The 24,777-nt window shown below is 38.0% G+C and overlaps 1 pseudogene; it reads left to right on the forward strand.

The window, feature by feature from the left end:
• Window positions 1–6,970: 6,970 nt before the first annotated feature.
• LOC111525888 lies at window positions 6,971–7,709 on the forward strand (annotated as a pseudogene).
• The last annotated feature ends 17,068 nt before the right edge of the window (window positions 7,710–24,777 follow it).

A 24,777-nucleotide genomic window follows, 5' to 3' on the forward strand; every position in this document is an offset into this window, starting at 1 on the left:
CCACCTCCATCTTCAAACCAGCTATAGCTCGTGAAGTCCTTCTTATGCTTAGGACCTCTCTGATTTCCTCTTTTGCCATCAGCCAGAAAAAGCTCCCTATTTTTTAGACATCATATGATTAGGTGAGACCCATCCAGATAATCACCCTATTTTTTTTCTTCCAAAAAGGATCATTTTGTAAAAAGTAATTTCAACTTTTATTTTAGAATCAAAGATTCAGGGGTTACACATGCAGGTTTCTTACACGGGCATATTGCATGATCATGCTGAGACTTGGGACATGATTGATCCCTTCACTCAGTACTGAGCACAGTACCAAATAGGTAGTATTTCAACTCTTGCCCCACTCCCTCAATCTTCTAGTAGCCCCCAGTGTCTATTGTTGTCATGTTTATGTCCATGAGTACCCATTGTTTAGTTACCACTTATAAGTGAGAAAATGTGATATGAGATTTTGTGTTCCTACATTAATTCGCTTAGGATAATTGCCTCCAGCTGCATTCATGCCACTTTGACAGACATGATTTGTTATTTTTTATAGTTTTGTAGTATCCCATGGTGTATATGTACCACATTTTCTTTACTCAGTCCACCGTTGTTATGCAGCTAGACTGGTTCCATGTCTTTGCTATTGTGAATAGTGCTGTGATGAACATGTGAGTATATGTGTCTTTTGGGTAGAATGATTTATTTTCTTTTGGATCTATATCCTGTAATGAAATTGCTGGGTCATATGGTAGTTCTGTTTTAAGTTCTTTGAGAAATGTCTAAGCTGCTTTCCACAATGGCTGAACTAATTTACATTACCAACAATAGTGTATAAGTGTTCCCTTACACAGCTGCAGCCTTGCCAACAACTATTGTGTTATGACTTTTTAATGATAGCCATCCTGACTGATGTGAGATGCTATGTCATTGCAGTTTGTGAATTGCATTTCTCTGGCAATTCATGATGTTGGACATCTTATCATAAGATTCTTGGCCACTTAGATGTCTTCTTTTAAGTGTCTGTTTATATGTTTTGACCATTTTTTAATGGGGTTATTTGGTTTGGTTGTTCAATTATTTAAGTTCTGTATAGATTCTGGCTATTAGACCTTTTTCTGATGCATAGTTTGCAAATATTTTCTGTTATTTTGTAAGTTGTCTGTTGACTCTGTTGATAGTTTCCATTCTGTAGGCTGTTTACTCTGTTGATAGTGTCTTTTGCTGTGCAGAAGCTCTTTAGTTTAATTAGGTCCTACTGGTCAATTTTTGTTTCTGTTGCAATTGCTTTTGATGACTTAATCATAAATTCTTTCCCACAGCCAATTTCCTGAATGGCGTAGCCTAGATTTTCTTCTAGAATTCTTGTTGCTTGAGGTCTTATATTCAAATCTTTAATTTAAATTAAAGTTAACGTTTGTGTATGATAAGAGATAGGGGTCCAGTTTCATTCTTCTGTATATGCCTAACCAGCTATCCCAGCACCATTTATTGAACAGGGAATCCTTTCCCCATTGCTTATTTTTGTTAACTTTCTCAAAGGTCCTACAAATGTAGGTGTGCAGCTTTATTCCTGGGCTCTCTATTCTGTTCCCTTTGTCTATGTTTCTGTTTGGGTACCAGTAGATGCTGTTTTGGTTACTGTGGCTTTATAATACAGTTTGAAACTGAATAATATGATGTCTCCAGTTTTGTCCTTTTTTGCTTAGGATTGCTTTGGCTATGGGCTCTTTTTTGGTTCCATATTAATTTTAGAGTAGTTTTTTTCTAACTCTGTGAAAAATGACATTGGCAGTTTGATAGGAATAATAAATCTGTAAATTACTTTGGGCAGTAAGGCAATTTTAACAGTATTGACTCCTCCAATCCATGAGCATGGAATGTTTTTTCATTGGTTTGTGTCATCTCTGATTTTTCTCAGTGGTGTTTTGTGGTTCTTTTTGTAGAGATCTTTCACCTACTTGGTTGGGTGTATTCCTAGGAATTTTGTGTGTGTGTGTGTGTGTGTGTGTGTGTGTGTGTGTGTGGCTACTGAAAATGGAATTGCATTTTTTATTTGACTCTCAGCTTGAACATTACTGGTTTATAGAAATGCTACTGATTTTTGTATGTTGATTTTTGTATCCTGAAACTTCTACCAGTTTATTTATCATTCATCATTTATCAGTTGCAGGAGCCTTTTGGTGGAATCTACAGGTTTTTCTAGGTATAGAATCATATCATCAGTGAAGAGAGATAGTTTGGCTCCTCCCTTTTCTATTTGGATTCCTTTTGTTTCTTTCTGTTGCCTCATTGCTTTGGCAAGGACTTCCAGAACTATGTTGAATAGAAGTGGTGAAGGCAAACATCCTTGTCATGTTCCATTACTCAAGGGGAATGCTTCCAGCTTTTGCTCATTAATATGATATTGGTTGTGGGTTTGTCATATATGGCTCTTATTATTTTAAGATATGTTCCTTTACAGCCTAGTTGTTGAGGGTTTTTATCATGAAGGAATATTGGAATTTATAGAAAGCTTTTCCCACATCTATTGAGATTATCATATGGTTTTTGTTTTTAATTCTGTTTATGTGGAATCACCCTAATTTAAAGTCAACAGAGCTATATAAAAATGTAATAATGGGAGTAATATTTTATCACATTTACAGAGCAATTTTTAGAATTTTGTCTACCAAAGTGTATCATTATTTTTTTCACATTTTGTGGATGTGTAATATTTAATTGGTAGTGCCATAATGTATCCAATCATTCCTCTATTGATGGATTTTCATTCCTTTCCCTCATTTAATCATGACAACACTTATATCCATCTTCCACCAAAACACTTTAGTAGCCACAAAGCCCTGTGTCTTCCTGCCCCTACCTACCTCTCCCTTCCCCTTGACTGTCAATCGCATTCCTTTGCATTGTGTGCTTTCAGTCACAGTCCATCTTGTAGTCTTGTGAACTATACCATTTCTTTCTCACCACAAGAACCAGGTAAATGTTTTTCCAATGCCTGAAATGCATCATGCATATATATACACACAACACTCAAATTTGTTTTTATCAATCTTATGTCTTCTATTAGATCTAAGACATCATCCTCCCATACTTTCATGTATCCACTCCTTATAGTTATTAAATTTTCAAATTCATGTGTGTGATCAAATGTTAGTAACAGTCCCTTTAACTAGACCACAGTTTCAATTGATGCAGGGCTCTTTTTTCCCTGGCTTTTTTGTTTTACATTTCTCACTACCATTTGAACCCCTGACATCTACCAGAGTATAAGTATTTAAATGTATTCAACATATATTTGGTGAATAAATAGACAAATTGATGTAAATTGCAATAAACATAATAAAAAGATTAAAATATAAATACGTTATAAAATAAAATTAAAATTTGTAATAAGGCTGTAAGAATAAAATTAAAATATGCAGGCTTCTGATTCAACACTTTGCTACAGCTAAATGTGAATTTTATTTTGACACTTCCTGATGGCAAAGAAAAAAAAAGGGAAACACAGAAGAAAACACAGACATTCTTCAGAGAAAGCAACGCTGTCTTTCCTTGCACTTAAATCTAAAAGAATGTTTTCACCTAGGGCTTTGTATAGGATCATAAATTTCCTGAAACTTTTCTCAGCTGTCTTGAATTTTGGGATTAGCTTAATTTGGGTATGATAAGAATTGTTATCATTATAATTATGATAGCGAAACTTGTACAGCACTGAAACAGGACAGTTCCCTGACCCCCCCTTGCAGGATGTGAAAGTGGTGTTTAATCTGATTGCTGTAGGTGCAATTATTATCTCTTATTTTAACAAGGATTAAATTGAGGCATAGAGAGTTTAAGTAACTTGTCCAACCAATAGCATACAGCTAAAAAGTGGCAGTGTGGTATCTATTTTTCTTGTCGTGTAATGAAATCAAAACAATCATTGGTATTAGTAAAGAAAACAGTTATTACAGTTTAAAAATTCTTCAAAGGTTTAATAACCTATTTCCAAACTCCTCACTGCCCAAGTATGTTATACTAAATTACATAATAAGCAGTTGAAGAGACTGGTCTACATTTTATTATTTTCTTTAATTTTTCTTCATCTACCCATTTCTTTTTGGAACAAAGCAGTAAAAGAAAAAATGCATTAATGCACCAATTTTTTGTATTCTTAAGAGTCTTCTCTTGGAATCACAACCCATCTCTTTATAATCCAGACTAGCAAAAAAGCACATCTGTAGCTATCACCAGCAGATTCCCATTGTCCGTTGTTTTGATCACCATCATGTGTAACTATCACCCAACTCCCCTAATCATTACAATGGTGTTACACATTGATTAAAATAAGCAAATATGTTTGGTAGTATAATTGAATTTCTAAATTTAAAAAAAACATTTAAATTAGAAATGAAGACATATATTACATTAAGAAATACACACAGCAATTTATCAATGGAAAGGTAGAAACTCAATATGAAAGTAAGAAAAAGTTCGGCATGGCAAATGCTGCCCAGAAGACACCAGAAAGAAGATAAAATACTTCGGAAAAAAGTAGAAGATAAATTACAGCAATCAGATTAAACACCACTTTCACAATATTATTTCATTTCATCCCCAGAACAGTTTTATAGTTAGTTGGTTTTATTCTCATTTTATAGATGAATATAATGAATACTAGAGGTTAGTTTACCTATGGTAGGAGTATAGGCAATATCTGAACTCAGCTTCAACGCAGATTGATTCCATGGTCAATGCAGAATGATTATGTTTAGCAGGTATGTATCAAAAACTTACCTTGGGAATACATTCTACAGCAGCCTACAGTCCAGAATAACTAAAAAAATAAATTGAGGCCAGGAGCACTCAATTAAATAAATAATCACAGATAAATAAATGGAGAAATTTTGTTTTAAGGCAAATGGTAAAACCTTGATAGAGTTATAAACATGATATAGAGAAGAAAGAGAGGCATATAAAATTCCTGGTTGTATCTCGACAGGCATCTTGGAGAGTGTGAAATTTGAGTGGGATTCAGAAATATTTGTATTGGGTTTGTATGGGGAAAAGAACATTCTAGGTAGAGGAAACAGCTTGAGCAAAAAGCCAGAGGTAAGAAAAAGAAATCAGAATTGTAAAAAAAAAAAAAAAACAGCTTGGTAAGTCAATACAACTAAAAAAAAAAAAAAAAAAAAAAGCAGTTGCATGAAAAATGTAATCAGAGATGATTTTTAAAAGATAGAGAAGGCACAAAATTTGAAGAGTTTTAAAAGGAAGGCTTTGAACTTAACTCTTTTGCCCAGAGCCCGCCCCAGGCTATTTTTTTTTTTAAACCCAGAAGAGATAACGTAACTATGGAAAAACAGGAGGAAGTTGTTTTGACTCATTTAAGGATGTCAACATCTTCTCAAATGTTTGATATGTTTTTGAACACTGCTTTCCAAGACCTGAAATGTCATGAAAAAGGATTTGACAAGGATGTTCACCAACAGTACAAAACCTAAGCCCCTCCAGTGCAAAATTCTTTAGAAAAATGTCATGTGCAGAGAAAGAATTTAAACTACTCTTCAGAGAATGACAAGATGTAATAAAATCCTGAAAATAAAACTTCCTCCAGTTAAAGAAAAAAAATAAGTAAGTAAAACACTCCATCTACAAAATATTAAATGTGAGTCCTAGCTACCTAAGGAATGTTGGCTGGTCAATAAACATAATAAATAATTTAGAGCACACATATCTCACAAAATGAAGGATGCATTCCCCTCTCTTCAAACACTGCACCTCAAAATTGCTTTGAATAATGACAGATGTGAGCATAAAATAAAGAAACAGGAAATCTAACATAAAAGAAATTGACTAAGTACTTTGACCCAACTGTATACTTCTTCATTGAAAGAACTTGTCAGGTAGGGAAGAACTGAAACTGAAAAGGAAAGATACATAAAACGTTGAAATATAATTTGAGTTTTCCACTCTGTTGTTATTTATCCAACAAACACATATAGTACTTACTAGATATAAAGAACTTTTCTAGGCACTTAAAAACTGCAACTTTTAATTTTCATAACAATCTAATGAGGTGAGTATAATTATTATCTTCATTGTATGAATGAGAAAACTAAGGTACAGAGATGTTAAGTATCTTGCAGAAAGTCACATGTATTGTCAGGGGCAGAGCCAGGACCATATGCATAACAACTAGACTATGTTCTTGTTCTCTTCTTTTTCTTTGAAGATTGTTTTCCAAGAGGCAATAAAAATGTCATCATCAGATTATGTAAAAAAAAAAAGGCTTATTGAGACTTTAATATCAGGCATTTTTATCTGCTTGGTTTGCAATAGTGAACTAAACACAAGTAATGACTCTGACTCTCTAGACCTCACCTTCTAGTTAGAGGAAGCAGGAAATACATCATCAAACCATTAAATAAGCAAGATTATTTCGAAGAGGAATAAATACTATGAAAAAGATAAAAGACTATTTGGTAATAGAAGGATCAAATATACAAAACTGATTTGGCGCATGAGAGACTCAATTGTCTTTCCATCTGACAAAATTAATTTGCATATCTCTAGACAAGAATTATTGCTATTAGTTATCTATTACATTCGTAGTTGTTAAATAGCTCAAAGACATTGAAAGGCACAAATCCTACAGCATCAAATAACCCAGAAAGATGTCTGACACTATATGAATTTCTTAGATCACTGGTGCTATATGTTATGTGCTAATAACTTAGAAATGTATATCCCAGGTCAAACATTTTCTCTGTATTTTGAATCATCTACTATTTACTTGACATCTCCACTTGGCTGTCTAAAAAACATCTTGACACCGGCTCCACTTCCTCCGTGATTTCTCGGAGCCGTCTAGCTCCTCCTCAAGGACTTTCCTGGGAAGGTCTCTCAGGCATCCAGACCCCATCTCAAAGGTGTTTCGTGATCCACTGAGCAGCTGGTGGCCCCAGGAGCATTTCCCTCCGGGCCGAATGCGCAGTGGACGATGCCCCTTCTGACCCAGCAGATCCAAGATGAGGATGATCAGTACAGCCTTGTGGCCAGCCTTGACAATGTTAGGAATCTCTCCACTATCTTGAAAGATACTCATTTCTGAGAGCATGCCACGTGTTTCGCAACTAAAAATGGTATCAAAGTAACAGTGGAAAATGCAAAGTGTGTGCAAGCAAATGCTTTTACTCAGAGACTTTAACTGCACTTCGGATGTGTTACCAAGGTTATGGTTACCCTCTGATGCTGTTTCTGGAAGAAGGAGGAGTGGTAACAGTCTGCAAAATCAATACGCAGGAACCTGAGGAGACCTTGGATTTTGATTTCTGCAGCACCAGTGTTATTAATAAAATTATTCCGCAGTCAGAGGGGCTCCGTGAAGCATTTTCTGAATTGGATATGAAGAGTGAAGTCCTACAAATTACAATGTCTCCTGACAAGCCTTATTTCAGGTTATCTACTTTTGGAAATGCAGGAAGTTCCCACCTTGATTATCCCAAAGATTCTGATTTGATGGAAGCATTTCATTGTAATCAGACCCAAGTCAACAGATACAAGATTTCTTTACTGAAACCCTCTACAAAGGCATTAGTCCTATCTTGTAAGGTATCTATTGGGACAGATAACAGAGGCTTCCTTTCATTACAATATATGATTAGAAATGAAGATGGACAAATATGTTTTGTGGAATATTACTGCTGCCCGATGAAGAAGTTCCTGAGTCTGAGTCTTGAGTATGACAATTCACTGATATCTATGTGTACATTTATGACAGATGAAGTTCTTATTCTGAGTACAGTACTGTTTATAATTTCATGTTGAATTTTCTATAGAGAAGAAGCACAATGGGGAAAATAGGAGCAACGTCGTGTACCTAATAGTTACTGTGTTTTTTAAATACATTTTGTAGAGGGCATGTAAATAAATGTTTTCATGTAGTCATAGATTATTCAGGACTGTCCTTTGGTTCTGTCTTTTGAACTCACAGTTATGTGAGCCAAGGTAACATTTCAAGAGTCTAAAGACCTAAAGTTTGATGCAGCTACCTGAAATATTCTTTTATTTATTTACTATTAGAAAAAGCAAAGGCATATGAGCATTGCTTATTAGTTTGAATTCTAGAGACTAGATCGTAGTGGTTCCAAAGTGTTGTGCCCACATCAACATCAGAACGGCCTGCAAACTTGTAGCAAACTCTGGGCAGGAAGCCAACATTCTGTATTTTAACAAGCTTCCCTCAGGAGATTCTGATGCATGCTTAATTTTGGGAACCACTGTTTTAAAGGAAACTTTTTTCTTTAATAGGATTTAATTGTATTGAGATAATTGCTTTTACATGTGATTTCCTTGCAAATGTTCTGAAGTTGAGGCATCACCAAACAAGTCTGAACAATTCTTTATGTGATTTATTTTTAAAGTAGACCTTTTAAAGAGATCTGTGAATGGGATATAAAGCAATTTTCAGTGTTACAAGTTTTCTTCTTGTTCTCAAAACTGTTCACTGTAGTAAGTAATGGCAGTCAGTACTTATTACTTTCCATTTGCCTATGAGTTTCTTGACAAATCAAAGTGTAGAAAACCAGTTATTAAGTGATTTTGTACTTTCCTGGTAGTTGTCACTAAAATAATTTTTGTGGCATAAAATATATTTAATAAAATACAATACTAAAAAAAAAAACCATCTTGAATGTAACATTAAAAAGAACTGACTTTTTCCTCACTGAATCTATTCCTCTTCCACTTTTCATTAATACAGTAAATGACACCACTATTCATCCAACAATTCAAATCCAGAAATTTAAGGAGTCATACTTGATTCTCCTTATTCCATCAGTCCCCACATGAAATCCCCTAGCAAATCCTGTTAGCAGTTTTACCTCCAAAATGCATTTTGATTTGTTCATTCTTATCCCTCTCTACTGTCACCACTCTGGCTTGTACCATTCTCATATCTCAATCAACAATTTCAATAACGTTCAGCTTTCCTTTTTCTATTCTTGTTTCTCTTCCTTCCATTCTCCCCATAGCAAGCAGTCAGAATATGCTTCATAAATATAAACCAGATTTCATTATCATGATGCTCAAAACCCTTTGTTCCATTCCCACAAAATAAACAAAACATTCACCATGAACCTGTAAGGCTCTGCATGGACTATACCCTGTCTATTTCTTTAATAGCTAACACTCTGATGTTGCTCTCCTCAGAGAAGTCTTTCCCTTCTCAATTATTTTTTGGTATATTTCCCTGTTAAATTTCTTCAGAGCACCTACATCAAACTTAATTCTTTCACCTAATAATTATTATCTGTCTCCCTGCTCCCCAAAAAATAGTTTAGAAAGGCAGACGCCATGATTCTCTCATTCCTGCACATACTGATGCTCAATAAAAATGATATTTAACTCAATAAATATCATTACTCAGAGGAGTATTTCCCAAAGCACATCTCATGAAATAGTAGAATGTTAATGACACACAAAAATGATGGCATGAGCTCATTGAAATCAGTAAATATTCAGTAAATATTTTGTAAAATATTTACAGAGATTGTTTAGTAGATTTAATGTACCAGTGTGTACTGTGAATTTTCGAGAGAGGGACATAGTGTGCTGTGTTGTTATTTTTGTTGTTCTGGATTAAAGACATGTATAAACTGATCCTACAGTAAGGAAATTTGGGAGTTTGTGTATGTTTACTGTGGCTACACTGCAAAATGAAAGAATGTGTAGGAAATTTAGGTTGTAATTTATTACTTAGTCTATTTAGTTATTTTACCATATTTTCGTGACTATTTCTCAGTTGTATATACTTTCTTAGTATTTGCTGACTTTTTTCAGTAAATAGGCAATCATTATACACTTAACTTGAGCACCTACATCAAACTTAATTCTTTCACTCAATTATTTGTTTTCTCAAAGAATTAGATTAGGACTTAATAATTTTTATTTAAAAAATAGTGCTTTATAAAAATTGCTCTTTTTTTTAAACAGATTGAATGAGAAAATAAAATTAGCCAGTAGTGAAATGTGGTTTGTCAGGCCATACATTTGCAGGTTGGTTAATTAGCACAGAGCATCTTCCAAGGTTTGTTTAAATTGCAGTAATATTAGGTTGGTGCAAAAGCAATTGCAGCTTTTGCCATTAAAAGTAATTATTTTTAATTCAGTCACTCAGACCTTCCTTTCTCCTAAATTTTTCAGTTAAAGCCTAGTCAATATATGTTTGTGTAGTATTTAAAATTTAATAAGTTAGGGCAGATTATGGTTGAAAGTTTGCAACATCTTCCTGTTTCCTCTCTTACAGACAATCAACTCATTATAAATGTGCAAATTTAGAGGCACACTTATGCCTCCCAAATGTGGAAAGTACATTAAAAGTAATTACCTTTAATGGTGAAAACTGAAATTACTTTTGCACCAACCTAATAATTCAAAGTCTCAAGTTATCATTCAGCTGACATATATATCTATTCATAGATAGGTAAATAAACTTATTTTTAAAACAAGTATTTTCATTTTAATATTTCATTCTAGTGGCTTTATAAAGAGATTACATGAACAAATTTATAAATTTTTATTCTTTCTATAACTTAACCAATCCTGCTGGTTATATCAATTGGTCTTTTTACTTCAGGTCATGGAAAGAATTGATATGTCTTTGCCTCCGAATTTGCACATGTATAATGGGCCGATTGCCAACGAGAGAGGAAACAGGAAGAGGTTTCACACTTTCAATCATAATCTGCCCTAATTTATTAAATTTCAAATAGTACACAAACATATATTGACTAGGCCCTTACTGAAAAGTTTAGGAGAAAGGAACGTCTGAGTGGTTGAATTTCTCAGCAATCTGTGGATGCATCATTTGAATCAGAATGATTTATTATTCTGTTAGTGTTGCTTTTACTGGACACCTTCTCCCAAGTACCAGGGATTTGTAACCCGGGGTCCCCAGATTTTTGGGTATGCACTGTGAAAAAGGACCCACTTATAACTATTGTACCTTGAGCTTTTATTTCAAAAAAGTTCCAGGGAGAAGTTCAGCCCCAGAAAAACAAAAACTGGATCTAGAGATGCCTGAGTTGGAGATGAATTTTGCTGAACTCCCCTCATTACCATACTAAAATCCCCACCCCAGGAGGAGCTTATTTGTCATTTTCCATACATGCTTCTGCATGATCAGCGACTGAGCCTGCACTGACTGTACTCCATCTCTACATAGAATGACTCAGCTAACTAACCCCATAAAAGCCTGTTTTCAATGATGTTTGGGAGCCACTGCTTTGGGAACTATCCTCAGGGTTCTCTTTACTTGCTGCAAGTAATCAAATCCCCTAGTTAAATCCACCTTGGTCATTGGACTGTCAACCCTCAAGTGATAAAGCCCACCTACTGTGTGAGTAACAATCCTGGTGACCCAGACAGGCTCAAGACCCTGGTTCTGATCCTAACTCCTCAAAGCCTGCCAGCAGGTGAAGTGGTGGGTAGCGGCAACTCACCCAGGCTAACTTGCTTACATTGCCTGAGAGGGGCGGGTATGATACAGGAGGATCTTTCACGTGGTAACAAGCCCACCAGGCTGTCACTTGGGCCTACCTCAAAAGAGTGTAAGTGGCCGCCTGAACCTTTTTGTTCTGTGATCCTTCACTGCAGGAAGTGGACCTCACACCACTAAAAGTTGACTAAAAATGTGAATTCTTTGGATCTAGCAATGGGATCTCTAGAGTAAAGGCAGTGTACCTCTGTTTGACTTTCTGTCTTTTTCTGGTTTGTGCCCTCGGGGATTGAAAGAAACTCCCATCACAGTAAACAGCAACCTAGAACTGGCTAGCCAACAGTGAAATGAACTGTTGAAATGAACTGTGGGATCAATTTCTCCTGAGATAGCTTTAAGGTCATCAGAGGGGATGCATCTCCCAAAGCATAAAGGGACCTATGGAGGCTAGAAGTCCTTGACTTTGACAGCTAGACTGGGAAAACTTCAGCTTAGGAAAGGGGGCTCACACTGATACATTCCTGATTCACTCGGGTATATTCTCTTCAGGTAGCAGTATTTAAAAGAAGGGGAAGCCACTTTGCCTGATGCCTAGGAGGGTCACCGGGCAGCCTGATGGGATTTTTCAGGAAGCACACGGGGCTGTGCTAGGGACGCGCCAGGTCACTCTCACACATTGACTTACTTTTGTTATGTGTGTTAGAGGGGTCTGTCATTATTTGAGAGGAAAAATCAGTCATTTCACATCTGTATAGCTGCTAACTTGTTATTTAAACTTTGAGAAGCTAGGATCGAACCCTAAATAAGAACTCAAAGGTATGGGGAACCTGACCTCTGTATCAGAGCAAAGCCCATTAGGGTTTATTCTTTAAACACTAGAAGATTTTGGGGCATTCAGAAAAAGCCTATTAGGGTACATTATCCAACACTAGAAGACTTTTGGGTATTCTCCAATAACTAAAAAGAAGATGATTTTCTTTTGGAACACAGCCTGGCCACAGTATGTCCTAGGTAGCCGGGAACAATGGCAGAGGGACAGCTCGCTTAATTACCATATCATTCTTCAGCTGGATATTTTCCATAAGAGGCAAGACAAAAGGGATGAGATATCACGTGTCCAATGTTTTATGGCCCTTTACCAGAATAGGGACCTATATATAAAGTGTGGACTTTACGCTCTCAAGGTCAGACCACCTGGATCTCCAGCTAAGCCACTGGAGAAAGTGCTGCCAATCCTAGAGAGCCTTGTGGATGAGAAAAACTCCCTTCACCCCATGAAACCCAGGAAAGAAGAGAGTGGAGAGAGGGAGGCTGTCATTCCAACAGATTATTGGGGATGTCCCCTCCCACATAACCACCTGACTTGGCAGATAAAACCCAACTAAAATGCCAGGGACCTCCCCAACTAATGTGTCAGGGGCTTCCTCATCCTCCTCTTGGAATCTAGCCTCCTCTTCCAGATAGCACAATCCCGGAGTGGGAGCTTTTACAAACTGGGAGGTGGGATGTTTCCCCTCAGGCAGGTTTTGGATGGGGATATGCATTTATTCCAAGTACATGTGCCTTTTACCACCTCTGACAACTGTAATTGTGAAATACATACAAAAGGCTTTCAAGCTAACCTGAGGAATTTAATTCCCTTATAGGAGGCATATTTCCCATTTACAACCTGACCTGGGCTGATGCTCAGACCTTAGTGACCACCTTTTTAACTACTGAGGAAATATCCACAATTTTAGCTGAGGCTGGGGCAGAATCTGGCAGGCAGTATAATAACCAACCCAATAGCCCCATCTAGTGACCAGAAGAGCAATTGGTTCCGAATGCAAAAACCCATTGGGACCCCAATACCAGAATAGGGAGGGACAACTTGGAAAACTACCAGAACATATTATTGAAAGGAAGGAAAGAAGTTAGCAAACCTCCTGTTAATTGGAGTAAGCTTAGGGATGTTCGTCAGGGACCTGATTAGAACCCCTCAGCATTTCTAGAATGGCTGGGAGAGTGCCTGCAGGACTATACCTCCTGGGACCCTGAGGTACAGGGAAGTCAGATGGTCCTTAGCACCTGTATATATCTCAGAGTGCCCCAGATATCCACAGAAATATCCAGAAATTGGCCATAGGCTCTGACATTATCCCCTTCTCACTTAGTAGAGATGACTTTCAAAGGTTTCAATAACAGAGATGTGGTTGAAGAAGGGAGAAAGCAAGATGAAGAAACAAGCAGCTTTCTGGTAGTTGCACCTCAGTCTATTCCAGACAACCCAGAAAGAAGAAGGGAGCCAGCTTGGGTGACTGATCCCAAGCCCTAACGTGGGATCACTCTTGGGCCACCAAAAAACTAGGACCTAATCAGTGTGCCTATTTCAAGTTAGTGAGACATCGGGAGAAGGACCATCCTAGCTGTCTCCAAAGAGAGAAGGCTAGGGACAAGCTCTCCTCAACAAAAGAGGACTGGCAGGACCCAGGGTCTCCCCAACTGGCTCCTCAAAATAAGATCTCTATCTCCTTAGAAGTAGGGGGAAAGCCGATTGAGTTTCTACTCAATACATGAGCCACATTCTCTACACTGGCTAGCAGAAAGGGTACTCAGAGTGTGTAATATTAAGGGGATGTCAGGAAAGGGAGACAGTGAGCAGTTTCTGGAGGCTCTGACTGTTGTTCAAAGACCCTGACCCACTCTTCTCTGTATGCCCCTCAGTGGCTCATCCTAGAGAGGGACATACTGACAAAACTTGAAGCCATTGTCTGCCTCAACCAAGTCCACTTAGAAGTAGAGGTGCCAAGAGCTCAAAGAGCTGCCTTCCTGGCCCTTCTTCATGAAGACCTTGATCCTCCAGGAGAAACCCTAAGTGATATTCTAGCACAAGTCAACTCTGAAGTATGGTCACAGGGCCAAATAAGAAGAGTTGTCACAGTAGAACTTATTAGGATACAGTTAAAACCAGACAGCCCAACACCAAGAGTATGACAATATCCTCTAAAACCTGAAGCACTGCAGGGAATGGAGCCTGTGTTAGAGTTTCTTACTCCAAGTACTGATCAGGCCTCGTCACTCCCCATATAATACCCTACCCTTGCTGTTAAAAAACCAGAAACAAGAGAGATGGTTAACAGTGCTGCTCAGGACATTTACCCCATTGAGCCTAATCCTTATATATTGCTAGCCAGTCTCTCAGGGGACAGCAAATACTTTAGCATGCTAGCTCTCAGAGATGCCTTCTTTTATGTGCCTATAAGCCATGACTCTCAGGAATTATTTGTCTTTGGATGAGAGGATCCTAAGATGTTTCAGAGAAGTATTGCTGGATGGTACTTCTCCAGACTTCAAGAACTCCCCAAACATTTTGGGGGGTCCTAAGCTGAGCTCTATGAGGCTTGAGGATATACTGGAGCATTGTCTTGCAATATGTGGATGATATCCTCATAGCCAGCCCCGTTAAAGAAGATTCTGGTAAAACTACCCTTCCAGTCCTGAACTTTCTAGCAGAAAGGGACTGTAAAGTGTCAGAAAAAAGCCCAGATTTCAAAGGAGACTGTCCAGTATTTAAAGTATGTTATCCCTCAGGGCCAGTGCAAACTTCCCTATGACCAGAAAATGCTGTTTACCACCTGGTCCCTCCTAGGAACCATACACAATTGCATGGATTCTTGGGTATAGTGGAATTCTGTTGCATCTGGACCCCAAATTTTTGGCTTATAGCAAAGCAACTTTATGACAAACTCCAAGGGCTAACAATCACCTTTTCCTTTTCTTTTTTCTTTCTTTTTTTTTTTTTTTTTTAGACAGTCTCGCTCTGTCATCCAGTCTGGAGTGCAGTGGCATAATCTCACTTCAACCTCTATCTCCTAGGTTCAAGATATTCTCCTGCCTCAGCCTCCAAGTAACTGGGATTGTAGGCATCCACCACCATGCCTGGTTAATTTTTATAAGTTTAGTAGAGACAGAGTTTCACTACATTGCCCAAACTGGTCTCAAACTCCTGGCCTCATGCAATCTGTCCACCTTGGCCTCCCAAAGTGCTGGGATTTCAGATGTGAGTCACCGTGCCTGGCCACACCCACCCTTTTGAGTGGGATGAGCAATTTTATCAGGCTTTCCAGAAGCTTCAAAAGCTGTTACTGGAGACTATGGCCCTACGGCTCCCCAACATAACTGAGCCTTTTGACATCTATATCCATGAAAGACAGAGACTAGATCTTGGAATGCTGACCCAGATGCTAGGACCCGTGAAAAAAGTGCTGGACTACTTCTCTAAATAATGTGACAGTGTGGCAAGAGGTTGACTCCCCTTGCATAGGGCAGTGGCTGAGAAGGTTACAGAGTCAAGAATTGACTATTCAGATCCTCCACCAAGTGACAAGTGTACTGGAGTCTAAGGGAGTTATTGGTTAAGAAGTTGCAGAATGCTGCAATATCAGGCCTTGTTGATAGACACTTCTGACAACTGCATGTGTACATGCCAAGCCTTATCCCTGCCCTCCCAATGCCCATCATCCAGGATTTCCTAATCCATTACTGCTCCACCACCACAGAAGAACTATACTCTGGAAGAAAAGATATGTAGAGTGAACCTCTTCCTAATTTGGAAAATGTATGTTTGTAGATGGCAGTGGCTTCACGGAAACAGCCAAAAGAAAGGCAGGTTACGTGGTTGTCTCCCCATGGGAAACCATCAAAGACTAGAGCCTCCCCATAGGAACCTCTACCCATAAGGCTGAGATAACAGCATTAACTTGAGCCTTAATGTTAGGAAAGAACAAGGCCTTGACACTTTATAGATACGTGAGATATGTGTCCTCTGTTTTCCATGCCCATGGAGCAACCTGGAAGGAAAAGGGACTTCTAAATGCCAATAACAAGGAAATCCAATATGGAACTGAAATATTGGCATTTCTGTGGGCCGTGGAAATGCCCAGAATGACTGCTGTAGTCCTTTGCCAAGGTCACCAGGAGGGTCTACGAAATAACACAGGAGAATAACCTGGCAGATGCCATAGCCAAAAGGGTTGTGCTGGGTGGGGAGGGGAAGTCCTCCAAACTTCCTTGCTTCCTTTGGTACCTTTTCATGAATATAAGCCAAGATGCTCCCCTGGGGAATTATAGGAAGCCAAGCAAGAGGGATACCAGAGTTCCCTCTCAAGCGGGTGGGCTCAAATTTAAAGAGGTAGGATATGGCTGCCCAAAAATCTAAGTTGCGCTATTACAAAGTATATCCATATTTCATCACACTACAGCAAGGAGTCTATGCACACCTGGCTCCTTAGGATAATAAGGACCTCAAGGGTAAAGAAAATTATGAAGTGACTGACCAGCGTGTCTTGTTTCAGAAAAGCATGCTCAAACCAGACCTCCCATATCTACTTTGGCCAAGATGGTATAATTCAGGGGAACCATGCCAGGGGAAGACTGGCCAGTTGAGTTCATTGTTATGCCTATGACTCCTGGAGGATTTAAACACCTCTTGGTACTTACAGATATCTTTATCTGTTGGACAGAGGTTTTTCCATGCTGGACTATGAAGGCAGGAGAAGTCATAAAGTCTTTATTAAAGGAAGCTATGCCTTGATTCAGTCTCCCTGTGCCAGTCCAGACTGATAATGCACCTGTATTTGTTTCTAACATAGTGACAAAAACTTCCCATGCCTTGGGCATACAGTGGAAGTTGCATGCAGCCTGGGGACCATAGGCTTCAGGGAAAACTGCAAGAGCTAACAGAACTCTCAAGCTTATCCTAGCCAATTTATGCCAGGAGGCCCAAGAGAATTGGTTAAAGGTATTTACCATAGCCTTGGCCCACATATGGGCATTACTCGGAGGTAAAGTGGGGTTTCACCCCTTTGAAATATTATATAGAAGGACTTATCCAGGCAAGAAAAGCCCCCTTTTTTGCCCAGATACAGAGATAGAAAGGACAATAAAGCATATCATTCATCAACAGTCAGCAGTATCCTCTATAAATCATTATGGCAATCACAATCACAGCCTCCCAGTTCCCCCCGGGGGAAACCTTCCCACCCATACAACCCAGGAGACAAGGTATACCTTAAGATATAGAAGACCAAGCCCCACCAGGACCAGCTTTACCCTGTATGGACAGCAACCTACCTGAAGCTTCTAAGCACTCATTCTCCCCTTAAACTCTAGGGAGTAACCTGCTGGATCCATCACTCAAGAGTGAAGAAAGCCAAGAAGCCCCCACGTTACCCCCTGTCCAATATACTTGTAAAGCTATCATGGACCTCAGATTGATTTTCAGAAGATAAGGTCAAGATAAGTAAAAATGTACTCTCTTTCCTTTATGCTGCCTAGCCCTTTTATTTCCCATGGCCAGTGGTCTCCGGGAGGCCAAGGCAATAGTAAACTTCCAGTGGGAACAATCTGTCCCAGTGCTGGATATGCCACAGGCATCCCTAGACCTGAGACGGTGGCTGTTGCCTTTCCTTTGAGGGGAGACATTAACATCACAGTGGTGGATGGAGATCCAAAATCTCACCCAAGCCTATAGCTGTCCAAATGGGCCCTTCATGATCTATATTTTGTGTGGACCTCCCCCATAAGAGCAGTGTCACCAAGAGAATAGACCCCATTTGTTTAAATTGCCCAAAAGAATAGAAAGAGTGTCAAGAATGTTCAGATCAAGAAGATAATGAAGGTAAGCCTGATATCTACCCCTTTAGCTTTAACCTCACTCACCCTTGCACTCTAAACACTACCCATTCGTGTCCCATCACAGAGGGCTATCAGGGCCCAAAAGACCCTAATGCCAGTTATTACCATCAATGTAAAATTTGGCAAGCAATAAACAAAGCTTTTTCCTCTGTTAGGGCCCTGAGTGGCCACTGTTCTGTTACTTTTCAGTTCTGTATATTTAAATTGATAGTAAACTTTGTGTTCTTCAGCCTCCAAAAGTTCCATCTTCAACTTGTATTACAATATCAGCCCCTTGAAAAAACTCCAGGGGACCCAAAAACTTATTTAAACTCAGCCAGAGAGTTTACTCCTTTAAATTGAAGAGAATTGATGCCGCTGGTCAGCATGAAGTAGACACAGAAGAATGACCTCTGTCAGGAAACCCTCAAGAATGAGGAGTAGAATGTCTCGGGGTGATTTGTAAGCCAGAATCCCCGAGTTTTGGGATACACACTGTGAAAATAGCCACTTATAACTGCTGTATCTTGGGGTACTTGTTCCCAAAAAGTTTCAGGAAGAAGCTCAGCCCCAGAAAATCAAAAACTGGTTGGATCCAGAGATGCCTGAGCTGGAGATGAACTTTGCCAAACTCCCCTCACTACCATTCTAAAATCTCCACCCACCAGAGGAACTTATTCACCATTTTCTATACATTCCACATGTATACAAGCATGATTAGCAACTGTAGTGTAAATGTACTTGATACCAATAACTGAAGCATAGCCTTAGAATGTCCCTGTATGGCAGACGCACCTGAATGTGTGTTTTGAGCTTGAAAATCCAGGAGTGGTGACCCTGGAAATGTGTTCCTTTTCTGTGAGAAACATCTGAGCTCCTGGCCCATCCCATGGAACATGGGCCATACAGGGGATTGAGGCCCTGAGTTTGGGATTAAATGAAGGTTGCCAGGTGAAGATTGCTCAGGGGAGAATATTACGTAAAAGAGGTATATAAACTGCATGCGATTTGCAAGCAGTTATAGTTCTCCTGCCCAGCCCGCCACCACTGGACTCTGTCCCCTGTATATAAGCCCCTAATGAAACCCTGTGTCTTGTTTGCTGGCTCTGGGTCTCTGCTTTGGCCCCTTGAACATGGTGCCTTCCCTACTGAAGTTAATGATGAGGATTCAGCGAAACAACTGCGCCTGTGCTGCCTTTAATCCACCTCTACGTGCAATGACTCAGTTAAGCAGCCCAGTAAAAGCCCTGCTTTCACCATTGTTCAAGGAGGCATAATGGGAACGTTTGCTGCTGTCCTCTTTGCTTGTTGCAAGTAATAAAGTCCCCTTGTTAAATCCTCCTTGGTTGTGGTCACTGGACTGTCACCTGTCAAGGGATGGAACCCACCTTTTGTGTGAATAACAGATTCAGTAGGGAAAGATATAAGACTTTGCCTCTCTTGGAATTTATAATCTAGTGAGAATGATAGCTATTAATTAATAAGCAAGCAAATAAGTACATAATTACAATCACTATGGGCCTTTAAGACTTATGTATGATTATTTCTATCAAAAAAAAAAAAAAAAAAAAAAAACCAGTACAGGTGACTTTGAAAAGGTACGATAGGGAGCACCAAGTTTAGACTTGAGGGATCTGCTTAGGCTTTATCTGGGAAGAAACTTTTAAAAGCTTCAAGGAATCTCATTATTGAGCCTCATAATATTAAGTAATTTCTTTCTCTGTGAAAGATTTGACATTATTATTTATAAATATGTTATGGGAGACATGTACATTTATAGATATTGATATATAAATTTATCATAAATGTATATCATATATGACATATAAATGATATATACATTAATATATCATACATGTATAAATAAATATATAAATAGATATATAGGTGTATTTGCTCCTGAATTTCTCCTTAAAATTGTTATTCAAAAGAACTGACAAAGAGGAATGAGAATAATCTCTGTTGAATGATAACCCACAAAATATTTTCCACTAACAAGTTATTTATCTTTTATAAACAGTAGAAGTCAGAGAGATGTTTAAGGAATATAAATTTATTATTGATTTTGGTATTTACCATAGGTTTGTTTTAGTTCTTGGTATCAAATCTTAACAAGATTTTAAACTTTGCATATAGGACAAGAATATGTAAGCAGGCTGATAGTTTATAGTACCATGCTTAGCCTTTATCTATTAAAAAATAAAATTTAGAAAGAAAACTAATAATTCTTTGCTTCTAGAGAGAAAAAATTTGTTTTGAAGGCTCAAAGACATTTTTCAGGAGCACTTCCACATTTAAAAACCTTTTGAAAATACATAATAAATTTTTGACAACTTTTTAGAGAAGTGGTGTTTATGTAAGCTTTTGAAAATTTTAGACAGGTGTGTTTTGGCAGCCTAATCTTGGTTTTCAACATCCAGCAAAAACAGAAAAGTCTCCTTACTGTAAAAATTATTAATAATACAGAGTATACTTTTAGTTGCTTTTTGCTTAGTTTTTGACAAATAGTAGCAATTTCAAAAATGGGAATCATTACAATTCGATCAAACATGAATTGAAAATCTGATTGTAGTACGTATACCCAAGACCTTTTAAATAGTGACATGTTTAACATCTTGGTTGACAGACAAAAAATTATACAATAAAACTAATGAATGTATTGTTGATTTAAGTTTCCAGATTTAATTTATTTATGTTAAGGAGTGTTTACTATATATGTGTGGCACAGTGAGGACCACAAGCAGGAAATTACACAGTTACTGGCTTTGGTGGTTAGTGAAAAATTACAACCACTTTGAAAGTATCTATTGAGCACCAACCATGTGCAGTGAGTCTGTGAAAAGCACAGGCTGAATGTCAAAGTGAAAATTGTGTGGGTATTGGCACGAAAGAGATTAAGATACAAAAAGATATGTAAAGGATAGATGACTCATTAATATTTAGAGCAAACTGAAAATCATTTCTTCTTTCTTATTTATATTCTATGACTTGATGGCTTGAAGTATATGTATGAGACAACATGACTCAAAAGAAAATAAAGGGCCGGGCGCGGTGGCTCAAGCCTGTAATCCCAGCACTTTGGGAGGCCGAGACGGGCGGATCACGAGGTCAGGAGATCGAGACCATCCTGGCTAACATGGTGAAACCCCGTCTCTACTAAAAATACAAAAAAAACTAGCCGGGCGAGGTGGCGGGCGCCTGTAGTCCCAGCTACTCGGGAGGCTGAGGCAGGAGAATGGCGTAAACCCGGGAGGCGGAGCTTGCAGTGAGCTGAGATCCGGCCACTGCACTCCAGCCCGGGCGACAGAGCTAGACTCCGTCTCAAAAAAAATAAATAAATAAAAGAAAATAAAGGAATTTTTATTGTAGAAAAGATGAGGAACACAAAGGGCTTTCAGGGTAGTAAAACCACTCTGTGCGATACAATAATGGCGGATATATGTCATCGCACATTTGTCCAAATCCATAGAAAGTACAGCACTAAAAGCGACTCCTAATGGAAACTATGGAGTTTGGGTGATGATAATGTGTCATTGTAGGTTCATTGACTGTAACAAATATACCACTCTGGTGCAGTGTCTTGATAGTGGAGAGGCTGTGCCTATGAGAGACAAGGAGACATGGCAAATCTCTCTACCTTTTCTCAGTTTTGCTGCAAAAGTAAAACTGTTGTAAAATATAAAGTCTATTTCAATTTTTTTTAAAGATAAACTAAATAATATTTCAACTACAGGCATGCCTCATTTCATCGTTCTTCACTTCATCACCCTTTGTAGACATTGCATGCATTTTTTTTACAAATTGAAAGTTTGTGGCAACTCTGCATTGACCAAGTCTATTGGTGGCATTTTTCCAACAGTATGTGATCATTTTATCTGCATTTTTAGCAACAAGGAACTTTTTAATTAAAGTATGTACTTTTGTTGACATAATGCTATTGCACACTTAATACACTAAAGTATAGTATACCACAACTTTCCTATGCACTAGTAAACCAACAAATTTGTGTGACTCATTTCATAGCTATATTTGCTTTATTTCAATACTCATCTTATTGTGGTGGTTGGGAATGGAATTGGCAATATCTCCAAGATATGCCTGTATACTCATTAAATACATCCTGGAAACTAGTGGACTAAGAATGTGGCTTTTGACAATTACAGAGGAAATAAATATCAATATCTCAGTATTTAATAAGATCAGGGCAAGTTTTCCAAATAATTAGTCCTGAGAAAGATTTCCCTTTTGCTCTTGATAAAAGAAGGCATCACATTTTATACTGGACTACAATAAAATAAATACATTGATGATATTCTCATAGCTATATCTTTCTTTTGAAAACACAATTCCATTAATGCAGTTTTAGGAAGTATAAAAATAGTGCATTCAAGTGTGCAGGTTTTTGGATATCTGAATGTTTCATAGATAAAATGTAGACTATCTAAAGGACGTGTGCTCAAATTGTATAAAGAACACACACAAATATAAGTGGAAGTGTGGAGGGATATCAAAGTCATATTTTACTCAAAGTTGAATCACTTTAAAGATTAATTTTAATTTTAAAGAAACACACTTTTCATGGGGTAGTATGTACAATTAGCATAATTTCACCCTTAAAAAAGGAAGGAAAAGGAAAAAAGCATGAAACTTCTAAGAAATTTCACTCTCTGTTTGCAGCAGGCTATTTGGCTTTGCTGTTAGTTGCTCATGAGTACTAATTTCCTCTTCTGTCATTATGGTGACTTCAGTGAATATATTTGAAATTGTGATTTCAGAGGAAGAGTAGAAGATTATACACGACAATATCTGTGATGTGCTTCATGGAGCTACATACTTCTGCCTCCATTTTCCCTCTGAAGTGCATCATCCCCAATGCCAGCGAAATTTCTTGTGAAGTTACAGATGAAAAGACAAAAGACAGGTAAATTGGAAATAGAAGAAAAAGCTCCAAGAGGCAAAATGTGGAGCCGGCTGAATACAGTCTTTGGAGCCAGAAAAACCTTGTTTGAAGTCCTGGTGATGCCATGTATTTGTGTATGACTACAGTAAAGTTACTTTACCTCTGTAAGCCTTACTATCTTCATTTGCAAATAGGAGTAACAATAATATCTACCTCATAAATTATCATAAGGATTACAAGATACAATAAGGCTTCACTGTCCGATATGGTAGCCACTAGCCACTTTGAAACATTCGAAATGTAGCCCATCTGAATTCAGGTGCGATGTAATTATAAATACAAACTGGATTTTGAAGACTTGGTATGAAAGAAAAGAAAGTCAAATATTGTTTTAATACTTTTCTACATAGTTTACATTATTTTTATCTTATAATGATACGATTTGAATAAAGTATATTATAAAAATTTACATCACATATTTCTTTTTTTTATTATTATTATTTTTTTTTTTTCTTGAGACAGAGTCTTGCACTGTCGCCCAGGCTGGAGTACAGTGGTGCCATCTTGGCTCACTGCAAGCTCCGCCTCCTGGGTTCACGCCATTCTCCTGCCTCAGCCTCCCTAGTAGCTGGGACTACAGGTGCCCGCCACCATGCCCGGCTAATTTTTTGTATTTTAGTAGAGACGGGGTTTCACCATGTTAGTCAGGATGGTCTCGATCTCCTGACCTCATGATCCGCCCACCTCGGCCTCCCAAAGTGCTAGGATTACAGGCGTGAGCCACCAGAACAGGCCTTCTTTTTATCTTTTTAGTATCCTTCTTTGTTCCTTATTTACACAAAATTCCACAAGTAGGGACGGAACTTAGAAACAAAGTCAAGTTTTCTGTGTTTTTTTCTCACTTCTCTGCTTCTAAAAATCAGCATCAGCACATAATATTAGAAATAATAATTACAACTGCAACATTTTCATTTACTAAGCGCCCTTCATGAGGCTGTCGCTACTGTAAGAACTTTAAATTGATTACCTAGCTTTATACTCACACCCACTCTTGAGGTAGATGCACTTATAATCTTTGTTTTACACATGGGAAAAGTTAGGTGCAAAATGTGCAAGGCAAGGTCTAGTGTGTTTTGACTTCTTGTGCTTTGATCTTTCTCCAAGACTTTGACTTAAATAGGAATCAAACTTAAGGATCCTGAAACTTGTTTAATCATCAACCTTACAGCGAGACATCTTTGCACCTCCAATGCATGTGCTGAATTTTACTTTATAATATTGGATAGTTAACCACTATCATTGAGCAGCTTTATCATGTTATCAGTGACTTTAATTATTAACTCCGCAGTGTGTGTATTTCTCACCAGTTCACAGTGCAAGGGCTGTAGCCTGCCTGCTAGGTTCAAATCATGGATATAAGTCTTCCTAGATGTGAATTTGGGCAAGTTCTTAATCTCAAATCACAGATTTTTTTTTTCATCTATAAAACAGAATAATAGAAATTAAAGGAAGGCAGCAAAACAGTCTTTCAGCTATTTCAAAAATCGCCATCTATGCATCCCAAAGTTTCACCAAAGGATGACTTTTCAAAGATGCCAGTGAAACTATTTTTAGAAAGCCTTTTGAAACTCATAATTTCATTTTTTTTTTACTTTATATTTTGTATGGTGAAATAAAAATAGGAATAATTAAAAGGATACCATTGTCATATTAGTATCTGCAGATAGCTGACAGATCAATAGATCAATCAATAGAT

The sequence above is a fragment of the Piliocolobus tephrosceles genome, chromosome 13 (genome assembly GCF_002776525.5).
Source record: "Piliocolobus tephrosceles isolate RC106 chromosome 13, ASM277652v3, whole genome shotgun sequence".
Taxonomy (NCBI): Eukaryota; Metazoa; Chordata; class Mammalia; order Primates; family Cercopithecidae; genus Piliocolobus; species Piliocolobus tephrosceles.